Source organism: Somniosus microcephalus, chromosome 11 (assembly GCF_052327205.1).
Source record: "Somniosus microcephalus isolate GS21.2 chromosome 11, FLI_Smic_1.0, whole genome shotgun sequence".
In the NCBI taxonomy this organism is placed as follows: domain Eukaryota; kingdom Metazoa; phylum Chordata; class Chondrichthyes; order Squaliformes; family Somniosidae; genus Somniosus; species Somniosus microcephalus.
The window spans coordinates 131,213,458-131,234,755 of record NC_140997.1 but is presented as its reverse complement, the minus strand read 5'-3'; the positions used below and the strand labels follow the sequence as shown (position 1 = coordinate 131,234,755).

Below are 21,298 nucleotides of genomic sequence, written 5' to 3'. Positions count from 1 at the left end.
ACAGGTCTACTGGTGAATCACTACAGGAAGTCACCAACAGTGCTCCTATGGACTAAGGACACAAAAGAACACACTTGTGCAATTGGGTTCTAACCAAGAGACTGTAAGGTGTAGGTCTGAAGTTAAAAGAAAGTCAGTTTTTGCAGGTAGAAGTAGTCAGAAAAAAAGATAATGCAAAAAACGAGTAAGTCAGACTACAAAATTAACTGAGGGCGTGGTTTGTTATTTTATTCCCCATGTTTTTATGGAGAGAAGTTAAATTGAGCTTAGTAAGTGGAATTTCCGTTGACTGTTACTTCTGTATATTCACTTGCCCCATGTGAAACAAAACAGCTTAACGATTCATGTTTGGCCTCGTCTTCACCAATGTTTTCTCAGTCTGCCTTTGAAAAGATTGCAGAAGTGCACGTGAGGGCACATGCAGCAACAACAGTTGTACAAGGTATTGGTGAGACCGCACCTGGAATACTGCATACAGTTTTGGTGTCCATACTTAAGAAAAGACATACTTGCTCTCGAGTCAGTACAAAGAAGGTTCACTCGGTTAATCCCGGGGATGAGGGGATGGACATATGGGGAGAGGTTGAGTAGATTGGGACTCTACTCATTGGAGTTCAGAAGAATGAGAGGCGATCTTATTGAAACATATAAGATTGTGAAGGGGTTGGATCGGGTGGATGCGGGGAGGATGTTCCCGATGATGGGTGAAACTAGAACTAGGGGGCATAGTCTTAGAATAAAGGGCTGCTCTTTCAAAACTGAGATGAGGAGGAACTACTTCACTCAGAGGGTGGTAGGTCCATGGAATATGCTGCCCCAAAAAGCTGTAGAAGCTACATCATTACATAAATTTAAAACAGAAATAGACAGTTTCCTAGAAGTAAAGGGAATTAAGGGTTACGGGGAGCGGGCAGGAATTTGGACATGAGTCCAGGTTCGGATCGGACATGGCCCTGTGGGTAGCGGAGCGGGCCCAGGGGCCGTGTAGCCTGATCCTGCTCCTATTTCGTGTGTCTAATTCTGTTAGATTCAGGAGATGGTTCTGTGATAGTAGATTGGCGGTTAGGATCAGATCAGCCATGATCTTATTGAATGGCGGAGCAGGCTCGAGGGGCCGATTGGCCTACTCCTGCTCCTATTTCTTATGTTCTTATGTAACAACAACTTGTATTTATATAGCGCCTTTAACGTAGTAAAACACCCCAAGGCGCTTCACAGGTGTATTATAAGACAAAAAATGTGATACCAAGCCATATAAGGAGAAATTTGGACAGATGACCAAAAGATTGGTCAAAGAGGTAGGTTTAAGGAGCATCTTAAAGGAGGAAAGTGAGGTAGAGAGGCGGCGAGGTTTAGGGCGGAAATTCCAGAGCTTAGGGCCTAGGCAACAGAAGGCACGGCCACCAGTGGTTGAGCAATTATAATCAGGGATGCTCAAGAGGGAAGAATTAGAGGAGCACAGATATCTCAGCGGGGTTGTGGGGCTGGAGGAGATTACAGAGATAGGAAGGGGTGAGGCCATGGAGGGATTTGAAAACAAGGATGAGAATTTTGAAATCAAGATGTTGCTTAACCAGGAGCCAATGTAGGTCAGCAAGCACAGGAGTGATGGCTGAACGGGACTGGGTGCAAGTTTTGGATAACCTCAAGTTTACGTAGGGTAGAATGTGGGAGGCCAGCCAGGAGTGCGTTGGAATAGTCAAGTCTAGAGATAACAAAGGCATGATGAGGGTTTCAGCAGCGGATGAGCTGAGGCAAGGGCGGAGACAGGTGATGTTACGGAGGTGGAAATAGGCGGTCTTAGTTATGCCGCAGATATGTGGTCGGAAGCTCATTTCAGGGTCAAATATGACACCAAAATTGCAAATAGTGTTAGGGAGAGGGATGGAGTCAGTGGCTAGGGAACTGAGTTTGTGGCGGGGACCGAAAACAATGGCTTCGGTCTGCCCAATATTTAACTGGAGACAATTTCTGCTCATCCAGAACTGACAAGTAGAGACCATGGAGGGGTCGATAGAAATGGTGGAGAGCTAGAGCTGGATGTCGTCAGCGTACATGTGGAAAGTGATGCTGTGTTTTCGGATGATGTCACCAAGGGGCAGCATGTAGATGAGAAATAGGAGGGAGCCAAGGATAGATCCCTGGGGGACACCAGAGGTAATGGTGCGGGAGCAGGAAGAGACGCCATTGCAGGTGATCCTCTGGCTAATTGATTAGATAGATAAGAATGGAACCAGGCAAGTGCAGTCCCACCCAGCTGGACGATGGTGGAGAGGCACTGGAGGAGGATGTAGTGGCCAACTGTGTTGAAGGCTGCAGACAGGTCGAGAAGGACGGAGAAGGGATAGTTTACCTTTGTCACAGGATGTAATTTGTGACTTTGATGAGTGTCGTTTCGGTACTGTAGCAGGGGCGGAAACCTGACTGGAGGGATTCAAACATAGAGTTGCAGGAAAGATGGGCATGGATTTGGGAGGCGACAACATGTTGAAGGACTCTGGAGAGGAAAAGGAGGTTGGAGATGGGGCGGTAGTTTGCAAGGACGGAAGGGTCAAGGGTTGTTTTTTTTTTGAGAAGAGGGGTGATGATGGCAGATTTGAGGGAGAGGGGAACAGTACCTAAGGAGAGAGAACTGTTAGCAATGTCAGATAACATGGGAGCCAGAAAAGGAAGTTGGGTGGTCAGCAGTTTGGTGGGGATAGGGTCGAGGGAGCAGGAAGCGGGTCTCATGAACAAGATGAGCACGGAGAGGTCATGAGGGGAGATCGGAGAGAAACTGAAGAAACATGCGAGTTCAGGGCTAGGACGGGGTTGGGGACCTTAGAGGAAGTCTGGCCCGGTGGGCTAGGGGAAGGAAGGGAAGGGGCAGCGGCAGCTAAGGGATGTACTCAATCTTAGAGACAAAAAAGTCCATGAGCTCCTCACACTTATTGTCAGGGTGGAGGAGACAGGGGAGAGGAGTTTAAGAAGACAGTTAGCAGTAGAGAACAGAAGCCAGGGTTTATCTTTGCATTCCAGAATGATTCTGGAATAGTGAGCAGTTTTAGCAGACGAGAGCAGGACCTGATAATGCTTTATGTGGTCCAGCCATATCTGGCAGTGAATGGCTAAACCAGTTCTCTGCCATATCCGTTCAAGTCTGCGTCCCTTGAACTTAAGGGAGCAAAGATGAGGGCCATACCAGGGGGAATGACCAGAGTGAGAGAGAGTAATTGTTTTAATAGGGACTAGGGCATCAAAGATGGTGGTGAGGGTGTGGTAGAGCAGATCGGTTAGCTGCAGAAATGTCGTGGTGAATGGAGGGCCAAAGTCTGGACAGTTGTGATTTCGTAAGTGCAGTTGCAAGAGTGTTTTTTCCAGGGGCGGACACATAAGGAAGTAGGGTCGTGGGGGAGAAAAGGGGGATGTGGGTGAAGAGCGATACGAGAAAGTGGTCAGAGATGGCCTTATCTGTGATTATCACGATGGGAGCAGCGAGGCCACGAGAGATGGCAAAGTCAAGGGGATGGCTGTGAATATGGGTTGGGGAGTTTACATGGAGAGTAAGATTAAGGGAGGATAGGAGGGTAGTGAACTCAGAGGAGAGAGAACATGAAGAATTGAGATGGAGGTTGAAATCGCCGAGGATGAGAAGTCACTTGGTGCAGAGGCTGAGGGAGGAAAGCAGTGACGATATCTCGGTAATAACATTTTTATGGTACTTGGGTGGGTGGTAGAGAACGAGAATTTTAAATGAGAGGTGAGAGAGGTGGAATAAGGTGAGATGCTCAAAGGAGGCGGAAGTGCCTGAGGAATAGGGGGACAGATCAAGGTGTGATTTGGTGATGAGAGCCACACCTCCACCATGGCGGTCTGGGCTGGGCAAGCGGTGGAAGGTACAGCCAGGCAGGGAAGCTTCATTTAAGGGTAAGGTGCCCTCAGCCAAGTATCATTCAGGGCAATGATGTCAATGCAATCGTCTACGATAAGCTCAGGGCCTTGTTCGCAAGTGAACGGACATTCTGGAGGGAGATGCGGAGAGGGTTGGTGATTTCTCACCCAGTGCCAACGTCCACAGGGTCAGCGCTGGGAGGGGTGAGTTGGACGGGGAGGAGATTGGCAAGATTAGCCCCCAGTGGGTGTGCTGGACGGGAAGGTTGGCGAGAGAGTAGGATGGGACAGTTAAGGTTGCTGTTCGTGAGGAGGCGACGAGTGCCACGGTGGGCCTTTCAGAAGATGCTAAGAGAGGCACAAAGGGAAACTGTAGGTTTAGCTAAGAGGGAGTCAAGCCTGGGATGGTGGCAGGAGAGTAGGAAGGTCGAAGAGTAATAAAGGATTGGGATAGGTATTTGGGAGGGCAGAGTATCCGAGAGAGGAAAGATGAAAGGGGGCATGACGACAGGAGAGCGCAGTCAGGGAGGGATAGAGAGAAAAGAAAAAGGTGGAAGAAAAAAGTGTAAATAGAAGCGAACGGCTCGGGTCCGGAGTGGCAGCCAAAGTGCACACGCGAATGGACACAGAAAAGCTCAGATTACACAGGCCTGGTTAATGTGATACACATTTCCTGGTAGTAGCAGGGAATAGGTTAGAGACAATAGTAGGGAGACCAGAGTTAAAGTCAGAGCTTCCATGGAGGGATAAAGTTGACGTAGGTAGGATGGAGTCGGCATGGAGCATCAACGAATTTGTTGTCCAAATTCGGAGACAGGTGTAGCAGGCGAGTGTAGAGAATTAGAGGATGGCGGTTATTGCCACAGGAATGAGAATTGGTAGCGGTGCAGAAAGATGATGGCAAAATTGACACAAGTTGGAGGTCACCGTAGATCAAAAGTGTAAAAATGTAAAACCACATGCCAGCGACCAGCAAAGCTGAAAAACCAGTAGAACAAGTCACTGGACAACAGTGAAACAGCAGCTGCTAGCCAGAAGCCAACAAAGCTGAACAACCAGTAGAACAAGTCACTGGACAACAGTGAAACAGCAGCTGCTAGCCAGAAGCCAACAAAGCTGAACAACCAGTAGAACCAGCTCAGCAGAGAGAGAGACGCAGATTAAAAGTTATTTAAAAATCTTTTAGCAGCAGAATCAGAGACACAGCAGGTGAGTAATCCAGTGTAGAAGTGTAGTGGTGTAATCCAGTGTAGTCCAAAGCAGAAACGTAGTCTAGATGTCCAGAGAAGTCCAGGAGTTCGGAAACCAATTTGAGAAAATAATTCAGCAGCTTAAAACTTGAAGCGACTGAGTAGCAGAGCAGTCACAGCAGCTGAGTCAAACAGTGTAGTCAGTAGAGCAGCGTAGTCCTGATGGCAGAGGAATCCAGGTGACCGGGAAGTCAAATTTCAGCAGAGTTCCAGCAGTTGAAAAGACCATTGACACAATAGAGGGAATCGCCTCAATCAAATTTGCTGTCAGGGTTAGATAAACTTCTTGTCTTGCAAGTGACAGAATATCCAGTTGACATTACAAGGTACTGTTGTTACACCACTGGGTTACACTATTGTATAATTAGATATTGGAAAGTACAGGCACACCGCTAAACGCAAGACACTCGAGACCGCTTACAAGAGTGACCAGCACCGCTGTACCCACAACAATATCTGAGGCAGTCTTCAAACATGTAACACAAACCATAGTGCCATTAGGGACAGAGCAATTATGTGGTGTGATTCCAGTTGGTGCATTCCAATACACAATCCTGGAACAAACACAGAAGAGATTTTTGGGAACAGGGAAAACCAAAAATCTGCACAAAAGAAATTGATGAAGCTATTTTGCCCAAACACCATTCCTGTTATAATTAATCTGCACCTGACCATACTCACTTCTCACCATATTCATACCTCTCCTCTTTCTCCAGAACACATGTACTATTTATATTAATTGCTTCAATGGCCCTCCCTAGTATTTTATTCCATATATTTATCACCCTTTGAGTGAAATAGCTCTGCCTGAATTCCATATATATATTTTTTTAATTCTTCCATAAATGATATAAGACTTTGGAATCAAAAACACAATTTCTAAATTTGCAGATGATACCAAATTGGGGGGCATAGTTAATACTGAGGAGGACTGCAACAAATTACAGGAGGATATTAATAAACTTGCAGAATGGGCAAATAATTGGCGAATGAAGTTCAACACATAAATGTGAGTTATTACATTTTGGGAAGAAGAATAGGGAGGTCAATTATCACTTGGAGGGTGGGAGTCTAGGTGGGGTAGAGGAACAAAGGGATCTCTGAGTACAAATACACAAATCACTAAAAGTTGCACCACAGGTGAGCAAGGTCAATAAAAATGCAAACCAAGCACTAGGGTTTATTTCGAGAGGGATAGAATTGAAAAGTAGGGAAGTTATGCTGAACCTGTATCGAACCTTGATTAGACCACACTTGGAGTATTGCGTGCAGTTCTGCTCGCCATATTATAAAAAGGATATAGAGGCAGTGGAGAGGGTGCAGAGAAGATTTACAAGGATGATACCAGAAATGGGAGGGCAACTCTTGTGCCTCCCTGCTTTCAGGTGGTGACTCGTCAGGTGAGGAGGCAGCCCCTCAAGCTGGTACTGCCTCGGAGTCAGACATAGAGGAGGAGGAAGAGGAAGCCGGCCCATCAGGGACACCCTCAGCCGAGGCAGCCCATGGCCATGAGGGGGATCGTCTTCCCTGGAGAGGAGCAGGGGGGAAGGGTTGGAGGGGTACCGTCCAGTGGGGTACCTCAGGGATCGGTGCTGGGTCCCTTGCTGTTTGTGATCTACATAAATGATTTGGATGAGAATGTGAAAGGTATGATCAGTAAGTTCGCAGATGACACGAAAATTGGTGGGGTGGTAAATTGCGAGGAGGAAAGCCTCAGGCTACAGGACGATATAAACGGGTTGGTCAGATGGGCGGAAAAGTGGCAAATGGAATTTAACCCTGAAAAGTGCGAGGTGATGCATTTTGGACGGACAAATAAGGCAAGGGAATACACAATGAGTGGTAGGACCCTAGGAAGTACAGAGGGTCAGAGGGACCTTGGTGTACATGTACATAGATCCCTGAAGGCAGCGGAACAGGTAGATAAGGTGGTTAAAAAGGCATATGGGATACTTGCCTTCATTAGCCGAGGCATAGAATATAAGAGCAGGGAGGTTATGATGGAGCTGTACAAAATGCTGGTGAGGCCACAGCTGGAGTACTGTGTGCAGTTCTGGTCGCCTCACTATAGGAAGGATGTGATTGCTTTGGAGAGGGTGCAGAGAAGATTCACCAGGATGTTACCTGGGATGGAGCGCCTCAGCTATGAAGAAAGACTAAACAGGCTGGGGTTGTTTTCCTTGGAGCAAAGAAGGCTGAGGGGGGACCTGATTGAGGTGTACAAAATGATGAGGGGCATAGATAGGGTCGATAAAGAGGAACTTTTCCCCTTAGTAGGGGGGTCAATAACAAGGGGGCATAGATTCAAGGTAAGGGGCAGGAGGTTTAGAGGGGATTTGAGGAGGAACTTTTTCACCCAGAGGGTGGTTGGAATCTGGAACTCACTGCCTGAAAGGGTGGTAGAGGCAGGAACCCTCACAACATTCAAGAAGCATTTGGATGAGCACTTGAAATGCCATTGCATACAAGGCTATGGACCAAATGCTGGAAAATGGGATTAGACTGGACAGGGATGGATGGGCGGCGCAGACACGATGGGCCGAAGGGCCTCTTTCTGTGCTGTAAAACTCTATGACTCTATGAGAGTGAAGCTCCGGGGACCAGCGGGCTGCAGCAACGCGGGAGGGGTGGGGAAGCTCGGTGGCCTTCTCCCCAGAGGGAGAGTCTGGCCTCGAGTCCTGCTACGGTGAGCGCAGAGGAGGTGCGGCTCCTTGTGGAAGTGGGCGCCCAGACTGAGCGCAGGCACACTGAGCTCATGGCTGCAGTGGCAAGGATGCCTGACTCCATAGAGTCACTGGCAAGGAGTGTTCAGGAATTCGGGGCAGCACAGGCCAGGAGTCTGCAAGAATTCAGTGCAGCACAGGCCAGGAGTCTGCAGGACTTCACAGCAGCACAGGCGGCCTCCAGCCAAGTGCTCAGTCGTGCCGTGCATTCACTGGCTGGTGTCATCCAGACACAGACCAGGGCCACACGGGCACTAACTGCTGCCACCCTCGCTGGATCGGCCAGGCATCTCCGGGGCACTCGCCGCGCCGCAGCAGCCCAGCAGTCTGTGCTTCAGCAGATTGCTGCGCATGCTGCAGTGCTGGTCCGTGCGAGTGCCAGTGAATCAGCCGACCAGGGAGTGCCTGTGCTCTGTCAGGTTGGCAGCATTCCTGCAGCCAACACTGTCACTCCTCCACTGCAGCTGCCACCACCCGTCGGACAGACTGCTGCCGCCCAAGCAGAGTTGGAGCAGTCAGCAGCCGGCCCCTCCAGGCCTAGAGCTGGTCCAGGCCGACCCCCAAGGGCATCTGCCGTCTCACCAACTGACCCTCAGCAGCCTTCCCCCAGCCTTGCTGCAGCCACTGGAGTCCCATTGAGGAGGAGCTGCAGGGCGGGTAGGGGCCAGTCACGACGCGAGACGGGTCACCCTCACAGGGGAAAAAGTAGAAGGTGTGGCCATAAGTGTTGTTTTTTATATAAAGGCCGAGACTGGTGTATTTGTTTTTGATATACAGGCCGAGACTGGTGTTTTTGTTTTTAATATAAAGGCCGAGACTGGTGTATTTGTTTTTAATATAAAGGCCGAGGCTGGTGTATTTGTTTTTTATATACAGGCCGAGACTGGTGTTTTTGTTTTTAATATAAAGGCCGAGACTGGTGTATTTGTTTTTAATATAAAGGCCGAGACTGGTGTATTTGTTTTTTTATATACAGGCTGAGACTGGTGTATTTGTTTTTTAATATACAGGCCGAGACTGGTGTTTTTGTTTTTTTATATACAGGCCGAGACTGGTGTATTTGTTTTTTATATACAGGCCGAGACTGGTGTACTTGTTTTTTTATATAAAGGCCGAGACTGGTGTATTTGTTTTTTATATAAAGGCCGAGACTGGTGTATTTGTTTTTAATATACAGGCCGAGACTGGTGTATTTGTTTTTAATATAAAGGCCGAGACTGGTGTATTTGCTTTTTATATAAAGGCCGAGACTGGTGTATTTGTTTTTTATATAAAGGCCGAGACTGGTGTATTTGTTTTTTATATAAAGGCCGAGACTGGTGTATTTGTTTTTTATATAAAGGCCGAGACTGGTGTATTTGTTTTTTTATATAAAGGCCGAGACTGGTGTATTTGTTTTTAATATTCAGGCCGAAACTGGTGTATTTGTTTTTTATATAAAGGCCGAGACTGGTGTACTTGTTTTTTTATATAAAGGCCGAGACTGGTGTATTTGTTTTTTATATAAAGGCCGAGACTGGTGTATTTGTTTTTTATATAAAGGCCGAGACTGGTGTATTTGTTTTTTATATAAAGGCCGAGACTGGTGTATTTGTTTTTAATATAAAGGCTGAGACTGGTGTATTTGTTTTTTATATAAAGGCCGAGACTGGTGTATTTGTTTTTTATATAAAGGCCGAGACTGGTGTATTTGTTTTTAATATAAAGGCTGAGACTGGTGTATTTGTTTTTAATATAAAGGCTGAGACTGGTGTATATGTTTTTTTATATAAAGGCCGAGACTGGTGTATTTGTTTTTAATATAAAGGCCGAGACTGGTGTATTTGTTTTTTATATACAGGCCGAGACTGGTGTATTTGTTTTTAATATAAAGGCTGAGACTGGTGTATATGTTTTTTTATATAAAGGCCGAGACTGGTGTATTTGTTTTTTACATACAGGCCGAGACTGGTGTATTTCTTTATAATATAAAGGCTGAGACTGGTGTATTTGTTTTTAATATACAGGCCGAGACTGGTGTATTTGTTTTTAATATAAAGGCTGAGACTGGTGTATTTGTTTTTAATATAAAGGCCGAGACTGGTGTATTTGTTTTTTATATACAGGCCGAGACTGGTGTATTTGTTTTTAATATAAAGGCCGAGACTGGTGTATTTGTTTTTAATATAAAGGCTGAGACTGGTGTATTTGTTTTTAATATAAAGGCTGAGACTGGTGTATTTGTTTTTAATATAAAGGCCGAGACTGGTGTATTTGTTTTTTTATATAAAGGCCGAGATTGGTGTATTTGTTTTTTTATAAAGGCCGAGACTGGTGTATATGTTTTTTATATAAAGGCCGAGACTGGTGTATTTGTTTCTTTATATAAAGGCCGAGACTGGTGTATTTGTTTTTTTATAAAGGCCGAGACTGGTGTTTTTTTTTTTATAAAGGCCGAGACTGGTGTATTTGTTTTTTATATTCAGGCCGAGACTGGTGTTTTTGTTTTTAATATAAAGGCCGAGACTGGTGTATTTGTTTTTTATATACAGGCCGAGACTGGTGTATTTGTTTTTAATATAAAGGCCGAGACTGGTGTATTTGTTTTTTATATACAGGCCGAGACTGGTGTATTTGTTTTTAATATAAAGGCCGAGACTGGTGAATTTGTTTTTTATATACAGGCCGAGACTGGTGTATTTGTTTTTTATATAAAGGCCGAGACTGGTGTATTTGTTTTTTATATACAGGCCGAGACTGGTGTATTTGTTTTTTATATAAAGGCCGAGACTGGTGTATTTGTTTTTTATATAAAGGCCGAGACTGGTGTATTTGTTTTTTATATACAGGCCGAGACTGGTGTATTTGTTTTTTATATAAAGGCCGAGACTGGTGTATTTGTTTTTTATATAAAGGCCGAGACTGGTGTATTTGTTTTTAATATAAAGGCTGAGACTGGTGTATTTGTTTTTAATATAAAGGCCGAGACTGGTGTATTTGTTTTTTATATAAAGGCCGAGACTGGTGTATTTGTTTTTTATATACAGGCCGAGACTGGTGTATTTGTTTTTTATATACAGGCCGAGACTGGTGTATTTGTTTTTTATATAAAGGCCGAGACTGGTGTTTTTGTTTTTTATATAAAGGCCGAGACTGGTGTATTTGTTTTTTATATACAGGCCGAGACTGGTATATCTGTTTTTAATATTCAGGCCGAGACTGGTGTATTTGTTTTTAATATACAGGCCGAGACTGGTGTTTTTGTTTTTAATATAAAGGCCGAGACTGGTGTATTTGTTTTTTATATAAAGGCCGAGACTGGTGTATTTGTTTTTTATATAAAGGCCGAGACTGGTGTCATAGAGTCATAGAGTTTTACAGCACAGAAAGAGGCCCTTCGGCCCATCGTGTCTGCGCCGCCCATCCATCCCTGTCCAGTCTAATCCCATTTTCCAGCATTTGGTCCATAGCCTTGTATGCAATGGCATTTCAAGTGCTCATCCAAATGCTTCTTGAATGTTGTGAGGGTTCCTGCCTCTACCACCCTTTTAGGCATTGAGTTCCACATTCCAACCACCCTCTGGGTGAAAAAGTTCCTCCTCAAATCCCCTCTAAATCTCCTGCCCCTTACCCTGAATCTATGCCCCCTTGTTATTGACCCCCCTACTAAGGGGAAAAGTTCCTCTTTATCTACCCTATCTATGCCCCTCATCATTTTGTACACCTCAATCAGGTCCCCCCTCAGCCTTCTTTGCTCCAAGGAAAACAACCCCAGTCTGTTTCGTCTTTCTTCATAGCTGAGGCGCTCCATCCCAGGTAACATCCTGGTGAATCTTCTCTGCACCCTCTCCAAAGCAATCACATCCTTCCTATAGTGAGGCGACCAGAACTGCACACAGTACTCCAGCTGTGGCCTCACCAGCGTTTTGTACAGCTCCATCATAACCTCCCTGCTCTTATATTCTATGCCTCGGCTAATGAAGGCAAGTCTCCCATATGCCTTTTTAACCACCTTATCTACCTGTTCCGCTGCCTTCAGGGATCTATGTACATGTACACCAAGGTCCCTCTGACCCTCTGTACTTCCTAGGGTCCTACCACTCATTGTGTATTCCCTTGCCTTATTTGTCCCTCCAAAATGCATCACCTCGCACTTTTCAGGGTTAAATTCCATTTGCCACTTTTCCGCCCATCTGACCAACCCGTTTATATCGTCCTGTAGCCTGAGGCTTTCCTCCTCGCAATTTACCACCCCACCAATTTTCGTGTCATCTGCGAACTTACTGATCATACCTTTCACATTCTCATCCAAATCATTTATGTAGATCACAAACAACAAGGGACCCAGCACCGATCCCTGAGGTACCCCACTGGACACAGGCTTCCAGTCACAAAAGCAACCTTCGACCATCACCCTCTGCCTCCTGCCACTCAGCCAGTTTAGGATCCAACGCGCCAAGGCACCCTGGATCCCATGGGCTCTTACCTTCTTGACCAGTCTCCTATGCGGGACTTTGCCAAAAGCTTTACTGAAGTCCATGTAAGCCACATCCATAGCATTTCCCTCATCCACCCCCCTAGTCACCCCCTCGAAAAATTCAATCAGATTTGTCAGACATGATTTACCCTTGACAAAGCCATGCTGACTATCCCCGATTAATCCTTGCCTCTCCAAGTGGAGACTAATTTTGTCCCTCAGAATTTTTTCCAATAATTTCCCTACCACAGATGTTAGGCTCACTGCCCTGTAATTCCCTGGTTTATCCCTGCTACCCTTCTTGTATAATGGTACTACATTAGCTGTTCTCCAGTCCTCTGGTACATCCCCTGTGGCCAGAGAGGTTCTGAAAATTTGTGTCAGAGCCCCTGCAATCTCCTCCTTTGCCTCCCACAGCAGCCTGGGATACATCTCGTCTGGGCCTGGGGATTTATCCACTTTTTGGCCTGCTAAAACCGCTAGCACCTCCTCCCTCTCGATGCTAATATGTTCAAGTATGTCACAGTCCCCTTGCCCGATTTCTATGTCTGCATCGTCTTTCTCCATAGTGAACACAGATGCAAAAAATTCATTTAAAACCCCGCCTACATCATCTGGCTCTACACACAGATTGCCACTTTGGTCCCTAATGGGCCCTACCCTTTCCCTGGTTATCCTCTTGCCCTTAATATACTTATAAAACATCTTAGGATTTTCCTTTATTTTGCTCGCCAGTGTTATTTCATGGCCCCTCCTCGCCCTCCTAATTTATTTTTTAAGTATGCCCCTGCACTTTTTATACTCCTCTAGGGCTTCTTCCGTCTTTAGTCTTTTGTAACTGCCAAAAGCCCCCCTTTTATTTCTAATGCATTTTTGTATATCCCTTGTCATCCAAGGTTCCCTTTGCTTGTTGGTCCCACCCTTGACCTTTACAGGAACATGTTGGCGTTGTACTCTCTCTATTTCCCTTCTGAAAGTCTCCCACTGTTTTGATGTGGATTTTCCTATAAGTAGCTGCTCCCAGTCCACTTTGGCCAGATCCTGCCTTATCATATTAAAATCGGCCTTCCCCCAATTTAGAACCCTCATTTCCGGCCCGTCTTTGTCTTTTTCCATGACCACCTTAAATCTCACCGAATTATGGTCACTGTCGCCAAAATGCTCTCCTACTGATACTTCCACCACTTGCCCGGCTACATTCCCCAGAATTAGGTCCAGTACCGCCCCCTCTCTTGTAGGACTTTCTACATGTTGGCTCAAAAAGCTTTCCTGGATGCACTTTAAGAATTCTGCACCCTCTAAGCCTTTCACACTCTGACTATCCCAATTTATATTGGGGAAGTTGAAATCCCCCACTATTATTACCCTATTATTTTCGCACTTCTCTGAGATTTGCCTACATATCTGTTCCTCTATCTCCCCCTGACTGTTTGGGGGCCTATAGTACACTCCCAGCAAAGTGCTTGCCCCCTTTTTGTTTTTAAGTTCTACCCATATGGCCTCATTAGAGGAACCCGCTAATATATCGTCCCTCCTTACAGCAGTAATTGACTCCTTAATTAATATTGCAACACCCCCTCCCCTTTTACACCCCCTTCTGTCTCGCCTGAAGATTCTATACCCCGGAATATTGAGCTGCCAGTCCTGACCCTCCCTCAGCCATGTCTCCGTGATAGCAACAATATCGTACTCCCATGTGTTCAACAACAACTTCAGTTCATCCACCTTATTTGCAAGACTCCTTGCATTAAAATATATGCCTTCCAGCCCTGCCATATTCCCTTTTGCCTTCACATATTTGCTCTGCCTTCCCAGCTGGCTTGTTTTTTCCTCTGTATTTGGCTGTAAATCACCCCCTACTATAGCTCCACTCTGTACCCCATCCCCCTGCCAAGTTAGTTTAAACCCCCCCAGCAGTGCTAGCAAACCTCCCCGCAAGGATATTGGTTCCCCTCTGGTTCAGGTGTAAACCGTCCGACTTGTACAAGTCCCACCTTTCCCAGAAGCAGACCCAGTGATCCAGGAAACTAAAGCCCTCCCCCCTGCACCATCCCTTTAGCCACGCATTCATCTGTTCTATCTTCCTATTCCTATACCCACTAGCACGTGGCACCGGGAGTAATCCAGAGATTACAACCTTTGAGGTCCTGCTCTTTAATCCTTCACCTAGCTCCCTAAATTCTTGCTGCAGGACCTCATCCCTCTTTTTACCTATGTCGTTGGTACCAATGTGGACCATGACCTCTGGCTGTTCACCCTCCCCCTCCAGAATGCCCTGCAGCCGCTCAGTGATATCCTTGACCCTGGCACCAGGGAGGCAACAAACCATCCTGGATTCACGTCTACGGCCACAGAAACGCCTATCTGTCCCCCTTACTATAGAATCCCCTACCACTATTGCTCTCCCACTCTTTTTCCCCCCTTCCTGGGCAGCAGGAGCACCCCCAGTGCCAGGAAGTTGGCTGCTGCTGCCTTCCCCTGGTGAGTCATCCCCCTCAACAGTATCCAAAGCGGTATACTTGTTTGAGAGGGGAATGGTCACAGGGGTCTCCTGCACTACCTGCCTGCTTCTATTGCTCCGCCTGGTGGTCACCCATTTCCTATCTTCCTTTGCAGCCCTTCCCTGCGGTGTGACCAACTCACTAAACGTGCTATCCACGACCCTCTCAGCATCGTGAATGCTCAACAACCCATCCACCCGCAGCTCCAGCACCTCAATGCGGTCTGCTAGTAGCTGTAGATGGATGCATTTCCTGCACACGTGGTCATCAGGGGCAGTGTCCCTGAATTCCCACATAGAGTAAGAGGAGCACATCACGGGGCTGGGCTCTCCTGGCATGACCTTCCCTTTAATTAATTTAAATTAAATTCACTAACACCAATTAAAGATATCTCTAAGGCGCTTGTATAGTCTACCTCCAGTCCCTGCTACACCAGAAAAGACCCTAGTAACTATAAACTACAGAGTTAAAGTTTAAAAAAGAGAAATACTCACCACCCAATCACTTACCTGCTCCCTGGTGACGTCACACACTGATTACTTTTTACCTCTCTCCTCGCTGCTGAGTTGGTATGCCTCTGTCTTCGCGCCGGTTTTTAAGCCGGGCTCCTCCTCCGCTGCTGCTCTCCCCCGAACTGGTCGGGCCTCTGTCTTCGCGCCGGTTTTTAAGCCGGGCTCCTCCTCCGCTGCTGCTCTCCCCCGAACTGGTCGGGCCTCTGTCTTCGCGCCGGTTTTTAAGCCGGGCTCCTCCTCCGCTGCTGCTCTCCCCCGAACTGGTCGGGCCTCTTGTGGTGTATGTAACCTGTTCCACCTTAAGAGAACTTAAGCCTGGTCCACCTTAAGAAAGGTACTACTTTCTTTGGCTGCTGTATACGTAATACCGGTGGTGACCACACCGGTATATAAGCACTGTGTAATAATATTGTATTCAGTATAGTCCGACCTCCAACCAGTAAAGACCTGTTGAATTTACTCTTGTGGTCTGTGTAGTAATTCTCACGATAACACACAGACTTAACAGTGGCGACGAGTCCGATTCTTACCCTGCTGCAGTAATTTCCACGGCGACTTCGTCCACAGACAGGACGTCGAAGAGAGGTTTCCACCCTCATCACCTACGGGAAGACACGTCGAGCGGCAGGCATCGAGCAACCGGAGTGCAGAAGACATCCTGACCTCGAAGCCTCCATCAGCGACTGTCAGCTTCTTCTACTACCTCGTGGTGGGTAAGCCGGGCAGCGACGCGACAGAAAGTCAACCGCGTTGGCTGTACAGACGGGGCTGGGAAGATGGAGGAATAAGGGCGGTGAGGTCGATCGCGACCAGAGATACGGGCCGGGCCGCTTTCGAGCGAGAGGCGCAGCGCGGGACATCGATCGCGACCGGAGATAAGGGCCGTATTCGGGCTAAAGGCGCAGCGTCTGGGGAAACTGAAGGCGCGAGAGCCGCGGTGAAGCGGAGACAGCGCCGGGGGACGGGTGAAGACCGCCAAGCGCGGGAAAACCGCCATTTTGTGGGCGGAGGACGACGGCAAGAGCGGGAAGCCGCCATCTTAGATAACATTAAAAATACGATAAATTGCTACGATGCCTAAACATGGGAACATTAATGCCTTCGACAGTGATATAGAAGACTGGGTTATGTATGTAGAACGCATACAAAACTATTGTAAGGCAAATAAAATTCCTGAGACAGATAAAGCACTAACATTACTAAACTTAATGGGTGCGAAGACATACGGGCAATTGAAACACCTGTTATCACCAGATGAACCGGCGGATAAGACGTTCGAACAGATTGTTACTGTCCTAAAAAATCATCTTAGCCCCACGCCGCTGATGCTAGCGGAACGATTTAAATTTTACGATAGAAGACAGCTGCAAAATGAAAGCAATGCTAAATATTTGATGGAATTACGTAAGCTAGCAAAATATTGTCAGTTTGGAACGGGACTGACAGAGGCACTTCGAGATAGATTTGTGTGTGGTTTATTTAAACAGGATACACAAAGACGACTGCTCGAGGAGAATGAGCTGTCTCTCGAGAAGGCGGTCACTATGGCAGCAGCACACGAGGCCGCAGCGAGAGGCACGGCAGTAATGCAGCTACGGCCACTGGAACTCGGTACAAACAAATTGGGTTTGAGTTCTGTCAAATGTTATCGTTGTGGAAAGACAACGCACGATCAGAACCAGTGTTGGTTTAAAAACCAAGAATGCAGAACGTGTGGCAGGCTTGGCCACATCGCTAAAGTATGCCGGTCAGGAAAGAAGACCAGCAATAAAAAGTCACTGCAAGGAAAATATGCAAAGGTACACAAGGTGACAAAGAACAGTTTGACCGAACAGAAGTCAGATGCAGACGCTAGCAGTAATGAACTGGATGGCTTAAGAATACACAACGTTGGTAAGGATACAGACCTCCAGACAATTTGGGTCACTCTTAAGATAGCAGGAGTCCAAGTAAAAATGGAATTGGACACTGGATCGGCATTGACGGTCATGAATAAGAAAGATTACAGAAGGTTATTCCAACATATTCCCTTACAGGATACGGAGATTATATTGAAAACGTACACGGGGCAAAGAGTGTACCCCATCGGAAAAATAGAGGTAGAAGTGGTCCACAAGGGCGAAGGAAGCCAAGTAATGGATTTATATGTGCTACCTGAAGGAGGTCCACCACTACTAGGACAGGAGTGGATTAGGAAAATGAATATGGACTGGCACTCCTTGAAAGCACTAACGGTAGATTCCGGGGAAACAGCTGTCAAACCTAAACGATTGTCCAGAATATTGGATGAGGCTAAAGAGGTGTTCCAGCCGGGACTGGGAACACTGAGAGGAATTACGGCAAACATCAAGATTGATGAACGTGCACAACCAAAAATTTTTAAAGCCAGACCGGTACCCTATGCAATACGACCTGCGGTTGAAGCGGAGCTGGAAGCACTAGAACGTTCAGGGGTACTGTCTAAAGTAGATTGGAGTGAGTGGGCTACGCCCATTGTTCCCGTTATGAAACGTCCTGCGAACAATAAGCCAGGAGATCCAGGGAAGGTTCGCATCTGTGGAGATTTCAAGATCACCGTTAATCCGGTGCTTCACACGGTGCAGTATCCGCTTCCACGGATTGAGGATATTTTCGCTTCACTGTCTGGCGGGAAACACTTCACCAAGATAGACCTGGCGCAGGCGTACTTGCAGATGGAGGTTGAAGAAGAGTCACGCCAATACCTCACGATCAACACGCATCGAGGGTTGTACCGGTACAATAGGCTGGTTTTTGGTGTGGCATCGGCTCCAGCAATTTGGCAGAGGGCCATGGAGCAGGTATTACAGGGAATTCCAGGCACACAATGTTACCTGGACGACATTCTGATCACAGGTGATGGTGATGAACAGCATCTCGCTAACTTGGAACTGGTGCTCAACAGACTGAAAGAGTATGGACTTAGAGTTAATCGGCAGAAATGTGAGTTCTTCCAGAAGCGGATCTCGTACTGTGGTCATGTCATTGACCGGGAGGGGCTTCATAAGTCTCCTGACAAGATAGCGGCAGTTGTAAAGGCTCCCGCTCCGGAGAATGTCTCTCAGTTGAGGTCGTTTCTAGGATTAATTAACTATTACCATAAATTTCTGCCAAATCTATCCACGGTGCTGCATCCGTTGAACGCTCTTTTACAGAAAGGGGTACCATGGGACTGGGGCGAAAACTGTAAGAAGGCATTTCGCAAAAGCAAAGAATTGATCACCTCAGAGGAAGTGTTGGCTCACTTCAACCCGACACTGCCTATTCGGTTGGCTTGTGATGCTTCTCCATATGGTGTTGGGGCTGTACTCTCACATAAATTGCCAAATGGCACGGAAAGGCCAGTCGCGTTTGCATCCAGATCATTGACCTCCGCGGAGCGCAACTATGCGCAGATCGATAGGGAGGCCCTTAGCCTTGTATGGGGAGTGAAGAAGTTTAATCATTACCTACAGGGCCAAAAATTCACACTTCTGACAGACCATCAACCGTTGGTGTCCATTTTTAACCCTAAGAAGGGTGTTTCGGTGATGACAGCACAGCGTCTCCAGAGATGGTCTCTTTTCTTAGGGGCACATCAATATCAGATAGAATTCAAAGGTACGAAACAGCATGGCAATTCTGATGGCCTGTCGCGCCTGCCACTACCTGAAGATGAAGACACGACGGAAGTTGACCCTGTTGAGTTATTTCATTCGACCATTATCGAGTGTTTACCTGTCACCAACGCAAGTATTGAAAGAGAAACCAGGAACGACCCGACACTGTCCAGAGTCTACGAGGTGACAGTGAAAGGATGGCCAACACGGGGTGATCCTCTGTTACCGGCATTCTCGGCAAGGCGAGACCAGCTGTCCGTCTGCCATGGTACTTTGATGTACGGGACAAGAGTGATTATTCCTCCCAAGTTAAGGGAAAGAGTTTTAAAAGAACTACATGAAGGTCATCTGGGGGGAGTTAAAATGAAAAGTCTTGCTAGGGCTTACGTATGGTGGCCGGGTATTGACCAACAGATTGAGGAGTTAACGAAAAGCTGCGCTGGGTGTCAAAAAGTGCAAAATGCACCTCTGATAGCACCGCTACACCCATGGGAATGGCCTTCAGCCCCATGGCAACGCGTACACATTGACTTTGCTGGTCCATTCATGGACTCCATGTTCCTAATCGCGGTGGACGCACATTCCAAATGGCCAGAAGTCATCAAGATGAATACCACTACTTCAGAAAAGACAATTGCGGTGTTAAGAACAATATTCGCAAGGAACGGATTGCCAGAACAGATCTGTTCGGACAACGGACCACAGTTTGTATCGGAAGAATTCCAACAATTCTTCAAGAAGAATGGAGTTAAACATTATACCTCTGCCCCATATCATCCGGCGACAAACGGGTTGACTGAAAGATTTGTCCAGACATTCAAAAAGGCTATTAAGGCCATGAATGATGATCAGATTCCGCTGCAACACAAGGTCGATAAGTTCCTGATGTCATATAGAAACGCCGATCATGTCGTGACTAACCAAAGTCCTGCTATGATGTTTTATAACAGGAGGTTGCGGTCCAAGTTGGACTTGTTAAAACCAAATGTGCGGAGGGAAGTGGAAAACAAACAGTTTCGGCATATTAACAGCAAGACCACTCGAACTTTCGACGTAGGACAACCAGTGATGGCAAGGGGCTATGGAAACGACAAATGGCAGTCCGGAACAATCCGGGCCAGACAAGGACCTCTGATGTACACCGTAGATATTGGTCATAATGTGATAAGGCGTCATGCGGATCAACTGGTAGAGTCGAGAGCAAGGGTCGAACCCATGGTTGTGACAGAGACAGCTGTGGAAGACGTTCATGAACCTGAAGCATCTACCTCGGCCGAGAATGTATTTGATGATGATGACACCCAATACATTGGCAACCAACTAGAGGAGGCACCTCAACAAGAATCAGAGACCACTGAAAGGCGTTATCCAAGCCGAATCAGAAAGCCTCCTGAGAGACTGAACCTTTGAACTGTTATACCTGAAGTTATATATGTATATATGTTATGTTTATTTGGGGATATGACTGTTAAGCTAAAAAGGGAGGATTGTGGTGTATGTAACCTGTTCCACCTTAAGAGAACTTAAGCCTGGTCCACCTTAAGAAAGGTACTACTTTCTTTGGCTGCTGTATACGTAATACCGGTGGTGACCACACCGGTATATAAGCACAGTGTAATAATATTGTATTCAGTATAGTCCGACCTCCAACCAGTAAAGACCTGTTGAATTTACTCTTGTGGTCTGTGTAGTAATTCTCACTATAACACACAGACTTAACACCTCTGTCTTCGCGCCGGTTTTTAAGCCGGGCTCCTCCTCCACTGCTGCTCTCCCCCGAACTGGTCGGGCCTCTGTCTTCGCGCCGGTTTTTAAGCCGGGCTCCTCCTCCGCTGCTGCTCTCCCCCGAACTGGTCGGGCCTCTGTCTTCGCGCCGGTTTTTAAGCCGGGCTCCTCCTCCGCTGCTGCTCTCCCCCAAACTGGTCGGGCCTCTGTCTTCGCGCCGGTTTTTAAGCCGGGCTCCTCCTCCGCTGCTGCTCTCCCCCGAACTGGTCGGGCCTCTGTCTTCGCGCCGGTTTTTAAGCCGGGCTCCTCCTCCGCTGCTGCTCTCCCCCGAACTGGTCGGGCCTCTGTCTTCGCACCGGTTTTTAAGCCGGGCTCCTCCTCCGCTGCTGCTCTCCCCCGAACTGGTCGGGCCTCTGTCTTCTCGCCGGTTTTTAAGCTGGGCTCCTCCTCCGCTGCTGCTCTCCCCCGAGTGTTTGTTTTTTATATAAAGGCCGAGACTGGTGTATTTGTTTTTTATATAAAGGCCGAGACTGGTGTATTTGTTTTTTATATAAAGGCCGAGACTGGTGTATTTGTTTTTAATATAAAGGCCGAGACTGGTGTATTTGTTTTTTATATAAAGGCCGAGACTGGTGTGTTTGTTT

At 46.9% G+C, this 21,298-nt stretch overlaps 1 protein-coding gene across 3 annotated transcripts in view; it reads right to left on the bottom strand.

The window, feature by feature from the left end:
- Nucleotides 1-21,298, bottom strand: part of dock3 (dedicator of cytokinesis 3) — a 1,512,713-nt gene that overhangs the window by 1,080,445 nt on the left and 410,970 nt on the right. The window lies entirely within an intron of this gene.